A 21,018-nucleotide genomic window follows, 5' to 3' on the forward strand; every position below is an offset into this window, starting at 1 on the left:
ATCCCTAAAATCAAACAAATTAATTGAAAATACAGCGGATATGACGTGAGGTCGAAGACTCACTCAAACTTAAACCAAATATTACTAACTAGATAGCGGTAAGTGGGTATCGAACACGAGGAGTTTGTGGAAAATGTGTTAATAAGTAGCTCAACGATTAACTAATATAAATGTAAATGACGAAAAAGTAATTTCCAAGTTGGTTTTTGATTTGATTTTATATCTAAAATAAACTAACACGAAAGTTGTAAACGAATAATTAAACAAGCATTCCTCTCGGGGTTCGGGTTATTGCTAAACACTCTTGTTAACATTCAATGGATAAACCATAATATCTCGGTTTTGTGTACATGCAATTGTTTGTGATTAATCAAGAACTAAGAACTCGGATTCCTAGAATGCGAGGTTGTTACTCAACAATCAATCAATACTATTATCCATAATTCTTTCCACTAAATCTCAATTGTCAATGACACCAAGAACGTGTGGTTCAAAACTAGGTTTAAACGATATAGACAAGTTACAAACAATCACACAAACGTCATGATTATACTAACATAAACAATTAGATAATCAATCCAAGTTCAAGAACAAATAACATAAGTGTTTTGTAATTAACCTTACATCCCAAGAGGAATACCATAGAAACTAGCCACTCATGACTTGAGAGATCATTCTTGCATCAAGTGTCTTGTTTATAGCAATCCAAAACATAAACAAATGATTACAAACCCCAAAATATTGTTTTTGTCTTCAAAAATCAACCTCTAGTCGTCCCCAAGTGAAAGGTAAGTGAAAAGACACCCAAAAACGGCCTAAAAGTGACCCAAACTTAGCAGTTACGAGTCGGACCGTGGGCCACGGTCCACACCGTGGACCACGGTCCAGTTAGGGTGCCCGGAATTCCACGGTACGGTGCATTCTGTTGGTTTTGGTGCCCATTTGACCGTGGCCCACGGTCAACACCGTGGACCACGGTGGAGCTCTTCCTCAATTTCTTGTTTTCTTCATATCTTTCTCGTTTCAACTCCGTTTTCTTCGCTTTTTTCGCCCACGTTCTCATAATTTCATCCTCTACCTGCAAACATATGAGTAACCATAGTCAACTAATTCCATGAAATTAAGTTGGTTAAGCAAATATATTTATATCTTTTAACTCGCTTAACAGCTTCCCTACGAGTGACTCGTCAGGATGCAAGAAGACAAGTGAAAGGGAAAGGCTACTTCCGCTAGTGGTAAGGCTGCTCAAACGAAAAGACAGTGGATGCAAGAGGAACAAGAGCAAGTAAGGGTGCATATTCTTAAACCCGATTGGGGGTGTGGTGTGTTATCAAGCTATGCTCTGGAATGGCAACCGGAGCTGCTAGGGATAAATTGAGCACTTTGAGAGATAGAAGTGAAGCATTCATGTGTGAGAAGGAAGTGAATGATCCGGGGTTTGAGGCATTTGGTGTATTTGACAAGTTCAAAGCGCTAGGGTGGGAAGCTGCCCTTGAGTGTTATGATGACGAAGTTAACACTTTGTATGATAGAGAGATTGAAGAATGGGTGTCTACCTTGAGGTGCCCAACATTTAAAAGGGGTTCAGACATGAAGTTGATTGGTACAGTGAGGGGAATTAACGTGGTGATGTCTTTCGACACATTTAATCAGATTGCTTGTTCGATAACAAATCTTCTAATTTGTATGTATATCCCTCAGTTAAAGACTTGTATGATAGTTCTGACAAACATCCCCAATGGCATAATATGTTATCAAAGTTTTTGAAAGGACGTCGGTGTGCGATTACAAGTATAAGGAGAAGAGATTTAAAGATTGAAGCAAGGCTACTAATGATAATCTGTTTATCTAATGTTACGCCTCGTCGGGGAGATATTTCAATAGTCTGGAATAGCGATATTCCTGTTCTGTATGCATTGATGTGTGGAGGCCCACTCATATCATTCCGTTATTTGGTTATGATGAACATATGGACCAGTCGGGAAAGTAATAAAAGAAAGTTAATTCCCCATTGTCGATTGCTTACATCCCTTTAAAAGCGTCATGGGGTTATTCAGGATGATGCGGTTGGAATGACAAAGAATTTCAAGGAGCATAAGTTGGAGGATTTGGGTCCAGGCTGGAAATACACAAAGGGTGAGAGGTATCATCGGTTGAAGAATGAGACCATGAAATGGAGAGTGTTGAGGGAAGATATTGAACCGGAGTCAGATGAAGAGTCGGAAGTAGTAGAGGAACCAAGTGACACGGATGATATGGAGATAGGAGGTGGTCATGAGACGGGGTAGTAGTTCCCAACATGGGGGTTGGGATTATTCGACTGGGTATGCTTCATATGACAACAATTGGGCCCACATGGGATCACTTAATGATGTAGTGGAAAGGCATAGGCCTTCCACTTATGGTAATTGGTCGGAGGAGTCTCGGGCTTTATTTGACCATCAAACTTTTATGGGTGCATACCATGAACACGTTGAGAAGGAGAGACACGACCGTGTAGAGATGTGGAACCGTGTTCAAGCTTACAGGCAAGAACATGAAATGAACATGCGTTATTTGCATGACCGGAATAGAAGAATGCATGATCAATGGCACGCCAGTGAACCCGTTGTTCCAGATCCACCAAGTGTGGATTATACATCTTTACCTCCTTATGACGGTACAGTGCGTTATCCCGAACCACCCCTTCATCACTCCATGTGGGTTGATCCTATGCAGTCAATGGCGCCACCACCACCACCATCTGGAGAAGGTAGTAGCAGAGGAAGTGGAGCATTTAATTTTGGTGAATTTTCGAACTTCATGTCCTCCATCTTCGGGCCGCCACAACCGCCCTACTATTGATGGCGACTTCGTCATGTCAGGTGCACGTTGTTTTGTATATTATTTGTTTATTTTGTGTTTCGGTTTTAGTAATTGGGTGGAAGGGAGCAGGATGAAACATTTGAATTACTGTTACAGGTTGAAAAGAGGTGGTGTTTTTGTTTTTATTTTCTCAAAACCGTACATTGGGGACAATGTATGCCAAGTGTGGGGATTGATGCTAGACTGTCTCTATCTAGTCAAAAACAATATAAATCAGTATCCTAATCACCTTAAACTAGTCAGGGTAAGTAGGGTGTCGAACCACGAGGGGTATGTGGTCAGTGTAAAGTGTAAACGATTCCTAACATTATGAAGTGTTTCAATTAAAGTGCTGATCACACTAGCAAACAGTTTATATTTTATAATAAGCAAATAAGTAATCACGTATTCAATCAATTAACAAAGACAAATCACACCCGGGAATCCAAGTACGTAACCTAACAGCAAACTCATGCAACTTAACAGATAAACAATCCTGTGTCAACTACAGACTGACTAACCGGTTAAACCTTAGGCATCCACGCTCACTAACACACGGCACTGGTTATCAAACGGTCCCTGCCAGTGTGACTTAACTAAGGGCAAACGTATGCTTTTTTGCAATTAACAAGTCAAAACAATCCTACAAGCAATTATCATAGCAACTGGCACACTAATCGTTCCGATCGAAATAAACCTAAACTGACGTTGTGCACAATCATACTAGACATCAATACTCATAGATAACATCAACAATAGTTACAATCAATTCGTTCTTAATACATGAGAAAAACTGAAAGATACAATACTTTACATCCCGGGCATGACTCGAAGGAACTAGCCCGCATCGGCATCTCTCAGGCTTCGGTTATGATCTGGTAGGACATGTATGATGCTTGGAGATGATTGGAAGTGATGGTGGCTCCCCCTTTCTGCTCTGAAAATCGCCTGGAAGGTTAAGAATCGCGTCTAGGGTCGTCAAAATGTAAGATATGAAAAACCCTAACTTTCACGATTCTGGGGACCATCACGTAGCGCGATGGTCTCCTCCCCTGGTCCATCGCGCTACGCGATGGACCAAAAGTCAACGTAGTCTCATTTACAGGGCATCGTGTAGCGCGATGCCCCATCTTCAACACCCATCGCGCTATGCGATGGGTCTCTTTTCTCAGTAACTCCACATGATTGCCTCGGTAAGCGTGCTGGACATCCCGGGTCTTCATTCCATGCTCGTATAGGTCCAAATTAAGGGCGTTAAGTACTTGTGACCTGAAACACAATAAATTGTACGAAGTACCATAGTTCCTAAACTAAACGAGTAAAACGACCAAGTTAACATACTAATATATGTACAAATAGACTGAACATCAGGGATGGGGAAATTTTTTGTTCAAAATTTAAAAAAAAATTAAAAAAAAGAAAAAAAATAATAAATAACAAAATAAAAAAATAAGAAATAATAATAAAAAGAAAATTGAAAGAAAAACCGAAAAGTGGTAAGATGGCGGGGTAAAGTTTTGGTCCCCTTTCATGGTCATAATTCCCTTAAAATCAAGTTTGCTTAGTTATGTTAAAAATGGGGTCGAGTAGTATTTTAGTCATGGTTAGCATGCTTTCAGTAAAATAACCCGCATAACATGTCCATATTCACTTGAATATTAGGAAAATGAAGAGCGGTGATGGAATGGTTATTCTCCGTTAGAACTTGTGCTATTAATGCATTTCGAGACCTTAGCTTGGCATAAGTGCAAAAGTGATAGAGGCAATTAGGTTAAAGTCTCGTCTGGATGAGCGTGAGTGTGGGTTTTGGGGGTTTGGCCTCATACATCACACATATAAGCGGGGGCAATGAGAGGGGCAGGGGGTTGGTTCCCTTGGAAAACCTATTTGGACTTATTCTTTTTATTTAATCAACCCCGATATATGTTGTGAGACGAGCCGACTTGGTAGGTTTTTCTTTGTAATTGTATTTGTGTTGATATTAATTAATAGAGAGTAGTGGATTCATGCTTCGGTGCAAGTTTGAAAAAAAAGGAAAAGATTGGGATTCAATATCCAAAGTAATGTGTATCGAGTTTGTGATACAAGTTAGTAGTCTATATAGTCGTTTATTTAGTTTATTTAGTTTTGATGGTAACAAGCCGGGTCGGATCACGTGAGCCACTTTCAAATTCCCATTCCATACCTTTACACTTAGCCCCATTATAACCTGTTTTAAGACCTCTTGATTTGCATTTGTGTTAAAGCATATATAGGTGGAGATTTGATGGTAGTACAAGCGTATGCGAGGAGAATTGAGTATTATTGAAATATATGGAGCGATCACTGATAAGGGTGTTAATGAGTGAAGGTGTGTTATGTGTGAGTAAAAACCGAAAGCATGTTAAGGTTGACTAGAATTCTATGTTTTAAGTATAATACTAAGTGATACTAAGGCAAACCTCTAATAATAAGGGAATAGGGCATGATTGGGGACCTTGACTGAGCAGGGCTTGTGGTTTGTTTGGTGGTTGTGTTTTGAAAGCAGTTGTGGTTTAAAGTGTTGCTTGGGGGCAAGCAACGGAGAAGTGTGCGGATGTGATGAGTGATTCATCAGGACGATATTAATCGAGTTAAGGATAGAATTATAGTTATTAAATCAAGTAAATTTGGTCGAATTAGATATTTTCTGTTACTCGGGTGAGTGCAGGTTTGAAGAGTTAAAGGATGACGTTACAAGAACCTAGCCGAAAATGGCATAGAAAACGGAGTTGGAACGAGAAAATTATGAAGAAAACAAGAAAATGTGAAGCTACTCCACTGTGGTCCACGGTCAACACTGTGGGCCACGGTCAACAATGATAAAAAAATCCAGAACCTACCATACCGTGGGTTAAATCCAAACCGTGGAGTGGACTGTGGCCCACGGTCCGATCGTAACTATGAAATTTGAGCCGAAACCAGGTAGACCCTAATATACAGTTACCGATTTAACGATTAAACACTTATTAAGTAACGATCGAACGATTAACCGAACGGGTCTGGTTATGACCCAGATTTCCCGGGGGACCATCTATAAATGATATACGATTAATATAAGCTAATATATTAGTATTATGGCCTTAGTTGATAGCAAACAAGTTAAACGAAAACATACTCGTTTAACTACCCGCTATAGATTTAAACGCAAAAGATAGTTACAAACCAAGCATTGTATCATCCGTTAAGCCGAAAAAGACTTTCCAAACACTTACTTGAAATTTTTTAGGCAATCCGTGAAAATATTTTTGATTTTTACAAACGTATACTATGTTTTTATAAATTTATACAAAAAGAGCCGAAAAACACTCGTTTTCGCGTTGTTTGTCGCACCCGATATATTTTTCACGCCAAAAACCGAACCCGAAATAAATTTGGACTTGGGCTTTCACATATGGGCTTGTAAAATCAGAATATTGGGCCAAAAGGGCCTATACATCTTCCGGCCACCAAAATTGATCTAGCCCCTCCCTTTATATATTGTAAACTTTTCACACTTTCTAAAACATTCCACAACACTAACTAAACTCACTTGAAGCTGCTTAGGATCTGCTTATTTACTTCCAGCCATACCTTAGGTAATTTAACATATTTTGATCAATTTTCAAATTGTTTAAATCTATATAAACATAGTTTGATTACCAAAAATCATTCCTAACCATGCAAAAACCTTAAAAATTGTTCAAAAATATGTTTTGATCATACACATGGTTAGAAATCAGAATCATACTCCTTTTTGGCCATAAACACGGATTATAGTGTTTAAACGGCATTTTTACGGTTCAAAAGTTCGGTTTAATACCGAAACCGAAACCCTAAGTTAAGAGGCCTATTATGTTGATGAAAATTTCTTGGTTTGTGATATAGGACCTGCATCTAGCTTGCATAGAAGCACAAGAACCCGAAAACTTGATTAGAAGGGCGAAAACGAACCAAAACCGCTAAAGTAATACCGAATCACTCGATTACGGTCTGTTTAGGATTAGATTATGATGTGAATATTTTTAGGTGATAAAGTTTTTCAGGGACATCAGAAACAATATCATTGAGTCTCTGTTCAAATTTGGTAATTTTTCGACCATATTAGCGAATTTATTACCGAATTGGGACGTTTATTTGGGAAAAATAGTTAAAATATTTGAAAAATTATGAAATTTTGTGGGGAACTCATATTTGTTATATTTGATCATATATGAAATTTGGAATCATTTGGAAAAGCCTAACTATGTTTTGCGCATATGCGTTCATATGAGTTTTTATAGTCGAATTTGGCCCGAAAAGAATATTGAACAAGGTTGTTACATTTGTGGAATTGATACAGATGGTTTTGGGATATAATTTGAGCATCCAGGAATTTTTGTGGAATTTTTGGAAATGGTTTGGGATAAACGGATGATTTTCGGGCTAAATATTGCATATAAAATGATTTTTTATAAATTTATAAATCAGTAAATAATTCCAAAAATATTTTTATAAAAATATACATATTTTAATTGATAAGTTTCTAAATTTTCATGGTCTAATGATTAACGGATAATTAATTATGCTAAATTGAAGATTAAACAAGTTCAATTCTAACGAAAACCGGCAAGATCGTGATTAACGAACCTGTTAGAATATCATAACATAAAATTTGATCAAGAAGCATATTTTCGGATTAATTATGTAGAAACGAACTTTTTATGAGAAACCCGGACAATTTTGATAAATTGTGCGCATTTTTCTTCAAATCAAACTGAATAAACGGAAACAAGCCCCGTAGCGAATCCAGAACCCCAATATGTAATCTTTCTTTATAACTTAATCATTTTATCGACCAACACATTTACCCAAGCTTACTTCCCCATAACTATTTCTAAACGAATAAACGAACAACTTGGCCCTGCTTGGAAAACGGGAAAACTGAGCCAAGTTCGGTTTTAAGTATTAGACACTAAACAACATCACAATCTAAGCCTATTGACACTTTCTAGGCATACCAGCTATACCCAGATTAGTTATACAGCCTAGTCTAGTATAATAATTATAATAATATTAAAATATTAATATTATTATAATATTGATTATAGGGGCTAGTGATCCGAGTCAAACGAACTACAAGTTGACGCTGTACTGAATCCCTATTAAACCGTGAGTTTCATGACCCCACTTTTAAACTCCTTTTACGAACTTTTAGGGTGAAAAACATGTTGATACATATCTACATATACTCTGAACTGCTTGATGATGGGAATTATCTAAGTGCTAACACACAAAAGTCTCCACTAACACAGTGATTAACTTCGAGCTGGTGGCATGTGAATAGTACTATTGGTTTGACAAACCCAAACGGAGCCGGCACGGTTTTCAGAGACATAGAACCATTTGCACATGACCATAATTATACAAACACGCTATGTAGTGTTAGACATAGCTGCTCGGGGCATGTTGTGGGCGGAAAGGGGGCCACAATGGTTGATTGAGCGTGGGAAATGGATGCACGCAGCACAGACAGTCAAGGCTTCACTGTAGCTTAGCATAATTACATCATAAACATACAAACAAACGTACTTGTGAACGTACTTGTGAACGTACATGCATACAAACTTGCGTATTTACAAACTGTGATTGTTGTACGCATAAATGATTTCTTGAAACTCGTGAAACTCGCCAACCATTTGTAGTTGAGCCTCTTTAACATGTTTTTCAGGTACTGTATTTGGATTAGAAAATCAATATGCTACGTGTTTGACTTGCGATAAATGCTGGGTGAATTGATGCAAGTGTGCTACTAGGAATTAAAGCCGCTTAACGGGCAGGATTTAGTTTGTATCACCTAGTTGTAAAGAAAGTTAGAACGATGCAAAATATTATAAACAAGTTTGTATTGTTCTTTATAACCAATGTGGTTGATACCAGAGGTGTCTGTTACATTTGCGTATTACGCTTCCACGAATCGCTTAAGGGGGTGTGACAATAACTGTCGGCATTCTTGTTCTTTATTAGGCCGTTTTGGCTGTCTTGTGAACTATCTTTTCAATTAGAATTACTTGGAGACAATTGGGAGAGTCTAAGAGATTATCTTAGGTGATTGTAATCATTATTTAGTGTGTTTGATTCGTTGGATGAAGACAATTGATGCCATGATGATCAACAAAACCATGAGTGGCAAATTTCTTTGGTATTTCTCTTGGATGTAAGGTTATTTACAAGACACGTTATGTTAATTGTTCTTGAACATTGGATTGATTGTCTAATTGTTTATGTTAGTATAATCATGATGTTTATGTGATTGTTTGTAAATTGTCCATATTGTTTAAACCTAATTGCAATCTATACGTTCTTGGTGTCGTTGACAATTGATATTTAGTGGAAGGAATTAGGGTTAAACTTATTGATTGATTACCATGTAACCACCTCGCGTTCTAGGAATCCGAGTGCTTAGTTCTTGATTAATCACAAACAATTATATTTGCATCAAACCGAGATATTATGGTTATCCATTGAACTTTAACAAGAGTGTCACATAATAACCCGAACTCCAAGATGAAGACTTGCTTAATTGATTATTTACAACTTATTTGCTAGTTTATTTTAGTTCCTAAAATCAAATCAAATCAACTTGAAAATTATCTTTTGTCATTTAAATTTACATTAGTTTAATTGTTAAGCTACTTATTAACACATATTCCACAAACTCCATGTGTTCGATACCCACTTACCGCTATCTATTTAGTATTATTTGGTTTTTTTTTAATGAGTCTTCGACCTCACGTCACATATATTAGTGTAGGTCCCTGGAATGGATCGATCACAGAAGTATCGCAAACCCTAAGGGTACGGAATCCCCTTATTATTTGTTTACGGGTATTAATAATAAAAAGAACAAGTAGAGACAAGGATTAACACCAAATGATTACTTGTATTGATTAGCAACTCAGTGTCTATCAATGCATTGTAAATTCTAAATAGTTAGGAGGCCATAGAACTAAATTAAACCCTAGCCGAAGACGCACTCAAAACATAAATCAATTACCGGAAACGCTACTGAATTGAATTTGATTGGCGTGATAGGGCTCGCGGATCGAACTCGGGGTAAAAACTGGTCAAGATGGCTTTGAATGTTGAAATTGAGTTAGGGCTTTGCTTCATGAGGTTGAGTAGGGTGTGTAAGCAAGTTTAATTGAAACAAGGTCATGCATTTATAGGTTAACAAGGATGATTAGGCCGCGGTTCATAATTTATTGAAATCGTTGTCAATGATTAATATTTGCTACAATTAGAGTGTCGGTTGAATGTGTTTAAGGCAACTAAACGATTTGGTACCATTAATTTCTTTAATTTCGGCCGAAAATTAAGCTTCAATAAATGGTATGGATGTTAGGATCGATGGTACGAAGGAGTGAAGGAGGAAGAAAGGATTTTGAATATTATTTTCTAGTTGGTCCTTCAACTTTAGGGTTGGGTGCACCATGGGATTTAAGATGATTAAAGGGGTTGTTTTGACATATCATTGATAGTTAGATTATTTTATATAAAAAAAGTTATAACCGAAACTAATTCGAGCATAGGAAAGTGAAAATAAATAATCAATGACCGGAAGGATTAATGAATTATTGATTTTATTAAATAACATTAATCCGGATAGTAATAAAAGTTTTAAATGGGTCGGGTATTTGAACTTCGAAATTTAACGAATGTTACAGTATTCACAACTTTTGAAAATTTCATCCCGAATTTAGAATACAAGAGAGAAAAAAATTAAAATAAGCAGAAACCAAATACTAATTCATTTCCGTAATAAAACCGAAAAAACATTGTAACGCCCGTCAACTTCTGGTTAATGATTTAGCACGTGTAAAGTATGTATAACTCTCGGGACTTAACCGACGTTTCCCGGAAACCTGTTCATCATCCCGCTACGTTAAAACACTTAACCTTCCTTACAAGTTGCCAAATCTTACAAATTCGAGGGACTTGGATGAAACATATTTGTACTATATCAATAAACAAAAAAAAATTAAACCCTAACCCTTGCTGCTGTCCGATCGGCGCAAGACCAGCCCCTCCCCCCTTCATTGCTTTGACTTTTTGATCAATTCCAAGCTCCTAGAAGTAGTTCAAGGTATGTACTACAATCCCTAACACTCTTTTCGTTCACCCCTAATCGTTTTGATGATCGATTTTGCCGATACTTTTCGTTGGACAGATTTCGGCCAAGGTGTAATTGACCCACTTCCTGTGGATAAAAATTAGAGTTTCTGGTTTAGAAAGATTCCCAGGTATGGCATTTACATCATATTAAAATTTCGTGGCCATTGGAGGTGTTTAGATTGGTCAAATGATTTCAGTTCGAAAACTAGGGTTTATCGGGTGTAGAATTGTCAATTGTTGAGTTTGATGCGTTAATCGATTGAATGACCAACCGAATCAGTTTGCATGGCCCAAGGGGAGTCTAAGGGCTGTGGGAAAATTATATTTTTGATACTCGGGGCTGTTTTGGTTGGTGATTCGTCAATCGAGTCGGCGGTGCGCGAATTTTTGTTTAAATGTTAAATTGAGAGTTGTAAAAAGGAACCGTCAACCCTATCAATTCGGGTGACATAATTATGATGTATGAAAAGATTAAAATGGGAATTTGGTCCAGTTGGGGCTGATAGCAATTGGTTTTAAGATTTACTATGCGCGTATTCGACTCGATTTGATTACCGGCGGGTGAGTCGTGCATCATGGTTAGCCCCGACATAATCGTAGGGTGGATTTGGTTAGTCAAAAGGTTTTAGGGGCTGGGGGTAAAGTAATTGGGTATGGGTTGGGCCTCGGGCCAAGTTGTTGGGCCTCGGGCCAAAGTGTTGGGTTTGAACGGCCCATTAGGCAAGTGTGTTCTTACGGTTCAGTTTAGTGACGCGTTGCGTGCAATTTACAGGCCCTTGCTTGTGAGTGAGTACTTAGGGAGTCCTTAGCTCGTTGCCGGTGTTTGGTTGATCTCAGGTGAGTTCTTGATGCCCCGTTTAACTTTTTTTTTAGTTTTGGGCTAGCATGCACACCTAAGCGATTTTGCTTGATGAAATGTTTTAAACGATTTTACATAGGCTTGCTAGTATGGCCTTGGAATGTTAAAGAATGTGTGTATGTATATATATATTGTAGAATGGCCAATATTTGGCGAATGTTGTAGTCGTCTCGACTACTAAATGTTGCGTATGCCTACTTTGTGTTTGCATGCGCTGAATGTTACGTGTTTGGGTTGTACGTTTGCTCGACCCTGAATGTTATTATTGAATGTTATATATATATATTTATATATATAGGAATGTACATATAGAGATGTTTATGCGTAAGGATGATTATTTATTAAATGTGATGACCTAACTGATTTATTTCCGTTTACAGTTTTAAAACCGTTGGAATGATTATTAAGACTTTTGTTACTTATTTAAAACTTGAACTCACTCAGCTTAATCTGACTTTGTGTGCATGTTAGTATGAGTTTCAGGTTACGAAGAGGATGCCTTATCGCTTGGATGTGCACGATGCAACTTGGACGGTGAAGGGCATACGGAATTTGAAGATTTTATTATTAAACATTTATTTTTAAAAATTTTTATTAAAGATAATTATGTTGGTTTTGGGCAAAATTCCCGGGTTTTGGGAACTTATTTTGTTATTTACGTTATCTGCCGAATTATACTCTGTGATGCTTATTTTAATGAAAAGAATTGTTTTTAAGTTTAATTATTTTTGCGACTGTTTTGAATGATTACCAACTGTGGGGTTCCCTGGGTTCAGGGCCTTACAAGTTGGTATCAGAGCCATGGTTCGAGGGATCCGAGCATCCCCGAATGCTTGGACTCGAACTGTAAGAAAAGAAACCCGTATGCCCACCGCGAGTGGCTGCACGCCAAGAGGTAACTTTTAATTATTAGTCATTCCTTTAAATTTAAAAGTTTTCGGTATGTGATTAACTGTTTAAGTGTTAGATAGAAGGCTAACGTGGTTAGGGGCAGGGGGTGGTTAGGACGGGCGGGTAAAGTAAACGACTAATTACACTTGATCAACGTCATTAGCAGTTTACCCTTACCCTACATGTTCTAATTACCACTTGTACTTGACCGTGCTAAAATTTTGTCTTTGTAGGGATAAGACATGGTTAATACTCGAGCTGCTAAGAGAAGTGGTCCTAGTGTTCGCGGTCGTGGTCGTAAGCCACGTGCCGAAGCCGAGAGAGAGATTCCTACTCCCCAGCTGGAGGAGACCCCGATTCTTGAGGAGGGGGATAACCCCGCCTTAGATCCTGCTATGCACGCGGCTATCACCGACGAGGTTTACCAGGTGCTCCATAGCGCCATTCCCGAGATCGTTGCTGAGGCCGTTAGGGCCACGGAAGAGTCATTGGTTGGTAAAGGATCGGATAAAGGGAAGAAGGGTAAGGAGACACTGGTCGAGGAAGAGGTGTATGTACCGAGTGGGGATGAGGACTAGGTTCGGACTATTCGTGTATCTACTCGGGGTTGTTCGTATGGGGACTTCAAAAGGTGTGACCCTCCTTCTTTCGATGGTACTAAGGGTGCTTTGGCAGCTCATCAGTGGGTGAGACAGATGGAGGCCGTTCTGAGGGTTAGTAAGTGTAAGGGAGATGACAAGGTCACTTATGCTACCGCCTCGTTTCGTTCTGAGGCATTATGTTGGTGGGATAATCTGGTGCAGGCTACGGGTGATCGATCGATTAGGAGGATGACATGGGATGGATTGAAGAAGTTGGTTCTTGATCAGTTCTGTCCTCCGTACGAATTGGATAAAATTGAACAGGAATTCTTGACCTTTGAGGCGGGCAGTATGACACATCGGGAATACACCACCAAGTTCATCAAAATGGCTCGCTTATGTCCCGATCTGGTTACCCCTGAGGCAAAAAGGATTAAGAAGTATGTGAAGGGCCTTCCAGTGGATATTCGTAGGGGTGTGGTGACCACCGACATTAACTCCTTTCACACGGTGGTTACCTTGGCAGGTACATTGTATGATCAGAGGGAGAAGTTACCGCCGACCGAGGCTAGGAAGACTTGGAACACCAATTCGTATGGTAAGCGGCCCGGGGGAAACAATTTTAGTTCGTCTGGGAAAATGGTGAAGACTGAGACTTCTGAGTTTAGGAGGGATGCGGCATTCAGTAATTGCAAAAAGTGCAGCAAACTACACAAGGGGGAGTGTAAGAGTGGGTTCGGCACCTGTTTTCGTTGCGATAAGGTTGGGCACCCCCATTTCGAGTGTCCGACTCTGACTTGTTTTCGATGTAGGGGTTCTGGTCACTTGTCATCAAACTGTCCTACCACTAAGGTAGGGGGGTCCAGTCAGGGGACTTCCTCAAGCGGGAAGATGGAAGAGAAGCCGAAGGCCAGGGCAAGGGCCTTCAACATCTCCAAGAAGGAAGCAAAAGAGGATGTGGATGTCGTTTCAGGTACTTTTCCTTATTTAGCTTTCATTCCACCGTTATAATTTCTTGTTCCTTTGAAATCGTATGCGATGACCGTGTAGCTAAGCAGTAGTATAATATCGTCCCAGGTACTTTTCTACTTGATGAATTACAGGCGTCAGTTTTATTTGATTCGGGCGCCAGTAGATGTTTTGTGTCTACCGCTTTCTGTTCCTCGTTGAATAAATCACCCGAGCGCGTAGTCGATGTGTTTGAGGTTGAGGTCGCCTGAGGAAAATCCGTGTCCGTGTCTAGGGCTATTCAGGGTTGTTCCATCGAGTTGTCTGGGTATAGATTTCCGGTGCGATTGTATTTGATGCAGCTTGGTTGTTTCGATGTGGTTCTCGGGATGGAATGGCTCGCGAATGTTGATGATCAGATCATTTGTGGTCAGAAACTTGTTCTTCTAAGGGCCCCGGATGGGACTCAAATTACGGTCTTCGGTGATCGAAATGTTGCGATGCCACATATTATATCCATGCTTAAGGTGGGAAAGTTGATGCAGCGGGGGTGCGGGGCGTATCTGGCGTATGCCATAAACGTAAATACCGAGGTGGCTACCGTCGGTGATGTTCCTATTGTTCGGGATTTCCCGGATGTATTTCCAGATGATGTGTCAGATGTGCCGCCGGATCGCGAGGACGAGTTCCAGATAGACCTTGTACCGGGCGCCAAACCGGTCGCCCGAGCTCCCTACCGCCTAGCGCCGAATGAAATGAAGGAACTTATGGCTCAATTGGAAGACTTTCTCGATAAGGGCTTTATTCGACCAAGCATCTCACCTTGGGGTGCCCCGGTTCTGTTAGTTAAAAAGAAGGACGGTAGCATGCGGATGTGCATTGAATATCGTGAATTGAACAAGCTCACTGTTAAAAATCGGTATCCTCTTCCAAGGATCGACGATTTATTTGATCAGCTCCAAGGAGCTAGTAGGTTCTCGAAGATCAACCTTAGGTCCGGGTATCATCAGTTGAAGATTCGGGAGGAAGATATTCCTTAGACTGCCTTCCGCACTCGTTATGGGCATTATGAATTTCTTGTGATGTCTTTCGGTTTGACCAACGCACCGGTTGCGTTCATGGATCCTATGAACCGGGTGTGTAGACCGATGTTCGATCGTTCGGTTATTTTGTTCATCGACGACATTCTTGCGTACTCTAAAAGTGAATCCGATCACGCCGGTCATCTCGTGGAAGTGTTGGAGGCTCTGCGGAAGAACAAACTGTACGCGAAATTTTCTAAGTGTTCCTTCTGGTTGCGTGAGGTTCAATTCTTGGGTCATGTTATTAACCCGAGTGGTATTCTGGTTGACCCTGCAAAGGTGGAAGCCGTGAATGAATGGGAGTCTCCTAAGTCTCCATCTGAAATCCGTAGCTTTCTGGGTTTGGCGAGGTATTACCGTTGCATTATTCCCAATTTTTCGAAAATTGCTTCTTTGCTGACCAGGTTGACTAAGAAGAGTGTTAAGTTCGTTTGGGGTACTGAGCAGGAGGAGGCTTTTCTGGAGTTGAAGAACCGGTTGACGCATGCCCCAATTTTAGCTTTGCCTGATGGCACCGACGATCTAGTGGTTTATTCTGATGCCTTTAACCAGAGGCTTGGGTGTGTTCTGATGCAGCGAGGTCGAGTCATCGCGTATGCCTCGCGGCAATTAAAGCCTCACGAGGCGAATTATCCTACTCACGATTTGGAGCTTCTGGCCGTTGTGTTTGCGCTTAAGTTGTGGCGACATTATTTGTACGGTGTTCCCTGCGTTATCTATACCGATCATAAGAGGTTAAAGTATTTCTTCGAACAAAAGGAACTGAATATGCGCCAGCGTTGATGGTTGGAGTTGATTAAGGATTATGATTTGGAGATTATGTACCACCCAGGTAAAGCTAATGTGGTGGCTGACGCGTTGAGCCGGAAGGAGAGACCAAAGCCGATTCGTGTAAAATCTTACCATCTTATCCTTAAACACGATATTTTGAAGCAAATAGCCAGCGTTCAGAATGAGGCTTTGCAGGTGGAATGGATTATGTCAGAACGTGTTTGGGGTCAGGAGAAATTGTTGGAAGACGTCGGTGATGGGGTGAAATATAAGGATGGTCATTTATGGGTACTGAAGTTTGGGGTTTCAGAGATAAAATTTTGGATGAGGCACACATGTCGCGCTATTCTATTCACCCGGGCGTGACCAGGATGTACCAAGACTTGAAGAAAAATTATTGGTGGCCTGCGATGAAGTTTGAGGTGGCTCAGTATGTGAGTAAGTGTTTGACGTGTCTACAAGTTAAGGCCGAGCATCAGAAGCCGTTTGGGAAGCTTCGACCTTTAGAAATACCTGAGTGGAAGTGGGAGCATCTTACTATGGATTTTGTGACTAAATTGCCTAGTACTCCTAAAGGTAGTTATGACACCATTTGGGTAATTGTTGATAGGTTAACCAAGAGCCCACATTTCTTGCCGATCCGAGAGACTTTTAATTCCGAGCAGTTGGCCGATGTGTTTATTCGTGAGATCGTTTCTAGGCACGGGGTGCCGGTATCTATTGTTTCGGATAGGGATACGCGTTTTACCTCCAGGTTTTGGAAAAATTTTCACGAGGAGATGGGTACCAAACTCTTTATCAGTACTGCATATCACCCGCAGACGGATGGTCAATCCGAGAGGACCATTCAGACTCTTGAGGATATGTTGCGGGCGTGTGTAATCGATTTTGGTGGTAGTTGGGATCGTCAATTACCGTTGGTAGAGTTCTCATATAACAATAGTTATCACGCCACGATTGGGATGCCACCGTTTGAGATGCTGTATGGTAGAAGGTGTAGGACTCCAGTCTGTTGGGGTTCATTGGACAGAAACAGTTGGGTAGTTTGGAGGTAGTTAAGGCTACGACTAAGAAGCTCGATAAAATTAAGGCGTTTATGAAGGCCACTCAGGATCGTCAAAATTCCTATGCGGACAAAAGGCGAAGGCCTATTGTGTTCGAGGCTGGGGATCGGGTTATGTTGAAAGTTTCTCCTTGGAAGGGCATTATCCGTTTTCGTAAGAGGGGGAAGCTTAGCCCGAGGTTCATTGGCCCGTTCCGTATATTTTCCCGTGTTGGTGAGGTGGCGTATAGGCTGGAATTACCTGATGAGCTCGTGCGGATTCATCCTACCTTCCATGTGTCCCACTTGAGGAAGTGTTTAGCGGATGAAGAGTCCCATGTGCCTTTTGATGATATTGAGCTTGATAGTAAGCTGAACTACATGGAGGAGCCTATTGCTATACTTGACCGTCAGGAAAAACGTTTGAGGAACAAGGTGGTTAGGCAGGTGAAGGTGCAGTGGAGGCACCGTAGGGGTTCCGAGGCTACTTTGGAATCTGAAGATGAGATGATGATACTGTATCCGCAGTTGTTCCTGTCGCATCGGGATTCGGGGACGAATCCCATGTAAGGGGGGTGGACTTGTAACACCCGTCAACTTCCGATTTAATGATTTAGCGCGTGTAAAGTATGTATAACTCTCGGGACTTAACCGACGTTTCCCGAAAACCTGTTCGTCATCCCGCTACGTTAAAACACTTAACCTTCCTTACAAGTTGCCAAATCTTACAAATTCGAGGGACTTGGATGAAACATATTTGTATTATATCAATAAACAAAAAAAAATTAAACCCTAACCCTAGCTGCTGTCTGATCGGCGCAAGACCATCCCCTCCCCCCTTCATTGCTTCGAATTTTTGATCAATTCCAAGATCCTAGAAGTAGTTCAAGGTATGTACTACAATCCCTAACACTCTTTTCGTTCACCCCTAATCATTTTGATGCTCAATTTTGCCGATACCTTTCGTTGGACAGATTTCGGCCAAGGTGTAATTGATCCACTTCCCATGGGTAAAAATTAGAATTTCTGGTGTAGAAAGATTCCCAGGCATGGCATTTACATCATATTAAAATTTCGTGGCCATTGGAGGTGTTTAGGTCGGTCAATCGATTTTAGTTCGAAAACTAGGATTTATCGGGTGTAGAATTGTCAATTGTTGAGTTTGATGCGTTAATCGATTGAATGACCAACCGAATCAGTTTGCATGGCCCTAGGGAAGTCTAAGGGCTGTGGGAAAATTATATTTTTGATACTCGGGGCTGTTTTGGTTGTTGATTCGTTAATTGAGTCGGCGGTGCGCGAATTTTCGTTTAAATGTTAAATTGAGAGTTGTAAAAAGGAACCGTCAACCCTATCAACTTGGGTGACATAATTATGATGTATGAAAAGATTAAAATGGGAATTTGGTCCATTTGGGGCTGATTTGTTTGGAAATTGGTTTTAAGATTTATTACGCGCGTATTCGACACGATTTGATTACCGGCGGGTGAGTTGTGCATCATGGTTAGCCCCGACCATAATCGTAGGGTGGATTTGGTTAATCGAAAGGTTTTAGGGCCTGAGGTAAAGTAATTGGGTATGGATTGGGCCTCGGGCCAAGTTGTTCGGCCTCGGGCCAAAGTGTTGGGCTTGAACGGCCCATTAGGCAAGTGTGTTCTTACGGTCCAGTTTAGTGACGCGTTGCGTGCAATTTACAGGCCCTTGCTTGTGAGTGAGTACTTAGGGAGTCCTTAGCTCGTTGCCGGTGTTTGGTTGATCTCTGGTGAGTTCTTGATGCCCCGTTTAACTTTTTTTTTTAGTTTTGGGCTAGCATGCACACGTAAGCGATTTTGCTTGATGAAATGTTTTTAAGCATTTTACATAGGTTTGCTAGTATTGGTAGGCCTTGGAATGTTAAAGAATGTGTGTATGTGTATATATATATATATTGTAGAATGGCCAATATTTGGCGAATGTTGTAGTCGTCTCGACAACTGAATGTTGCGTATGCCTACTTTGTGTTTGAATGCGCTGAATGTTACGTGTTTGGGTTGTACGTTTGCTCGACTCTGAATGTTATTATTGAATGTTATATATATATATATATATATATATATATATATATATTTATATATATAGGAATGTACGTATAGAGATGTTTATGCGTAAGGATGATTATTTATTAAATGTGATGACCTAACTAATTTATTTTCGTTTACAGTTTTAAAACCGTTGGAATGATTATTAAGACTTTTGTTACTTATTTAAAACTTGAACTCACTCAGCTTAAGCTGACTTTGTGTGCTTGTTAGTGTGAGTTTCAGGTTAGGAAGATGATGCATTATCACTTGGACATGCACGAAGCTACTTGGACGGTGAAGGGCATACAGGATTTAAAGATTTTATTATTAAACATTTATTTTTAAAAATTTTTATTAAAGATAATTATGTTGGTTTTGGACAAAATTCCCGTGTTTTGGGAATTTATTTTGTTATTTACGTTTTCCGCCGAATTATACTCTGTGATACTTATTTTAATGAAAAGGATTTTTTTTAAGTTTAATTATTTTGACGAGTGTTTTGAATGATTACCAACTGTGCGGTTCCCGGGGTTCGGGGCCTTACAAACATAAATGCTCGAGTGACCCAGAAAACGCTACAAATGTATAATATGACAAGCCCACTTATATATAGGATGTATCAGCGGCGTATCCACCATGACCTTGTCATATTATATATCATTTGTATCGCTGTCCTATAGTCCCTCGGTTCAAAGTTGTTCGCATACCAACGTAACCACCATGACTTCCATGCGAGAGTTTCGGTAAATATGTGTGCACTCATAAATACTTATTTCGTCGCACGGTCCGCATGGTTCGTTCCGTTGGTGGGTTAAAAATCATCACACATAAACGTTTAAGGAAAATCTTTTTGTATATCAAGATAAAATTTGGAATAAAGGAGAAACAAAATTTAACGACCATTGAAAAACAAAGAAAACCCTTGAAATCAATGATGGTTGGGTAAAATTTAGTTATTTACATATATTGTGAGAATTTTTGGAAGATACCCGGTTGAGTATTTTGAAGAGGGACCGGATACAGATGTTGTTACTCTTGAGGATGCCCAGAAGGCGGGCATTCTTACTTATGATGATCCACCACAATTGATGGAAGTGAGAGGTCCAGGAAGTTCGAGAAGGCAGAGAGTGGAGAGGCCACCTGCCCAACCTTGGCAGAGACAGCCCCGACAACCCAGTCCACCCCTGGGTTGTACTGATATTATTATTATTATTATTATTATTATTATTATTATTATGCTTAATTGGGGAAAATGAATCAGGGCAGTTCGGTTGGGTAACCAAAAAAGGACTTATTTATTTGGGTGGTTGCTTGTATATTTTGTTTTATTTGAACTTTGTGGGTGTAGTTCACAATAAACTCTCACGAGACCATACTCGTCCAGCTGGGCTACCGGGGGGTTTAAAGGGCTTGTTGCGTACGCTAAATGCAATCGTGATTCCTACGAAAGTGAGTTAGGTCTTTACGCATTTTTACTCGTTTAACAAATTTGGTTATGAATTTAATTAAACTCGGTTGGTAATTTATAAGTAACGGTTTTTTGCAAATGGTTTAAAAGACCTATATTTTTAACACTTGTGAGAAGCGTGCTTCTACATGTTTGAGAGTTTGCAGATTTCATTTTGAGAGTTGAAGAGAAAGTTCACCGAGGGCACGAGAGTTTCACATGAGAGTTTTATTTGCTATCAGGTGATTTCGTTTTCATAATCTTCTTTTTTTTTGCTAGTTTTTGTGTTAAGAGTGTAATTGTATTAATATATAATTAGTTATAACCATCACATTATGCCCG

This window comes from Bidens hawaiensis, unplaced genomic scaffold (assembly GCF_021521415.1).
Source record: "Bidens hawaiensis isolate Kalapana, Puna unplaced genomic scaffold, B.hawaiensis_p1.1 tig00013778_1, whole genome shotgun sequence".
NCBI lineage: Eukaryota > Viridiplantae > Streptophyta > Magnoliopsida > Asterales > Asteraceae > Bidens > Bidens hawaiensis.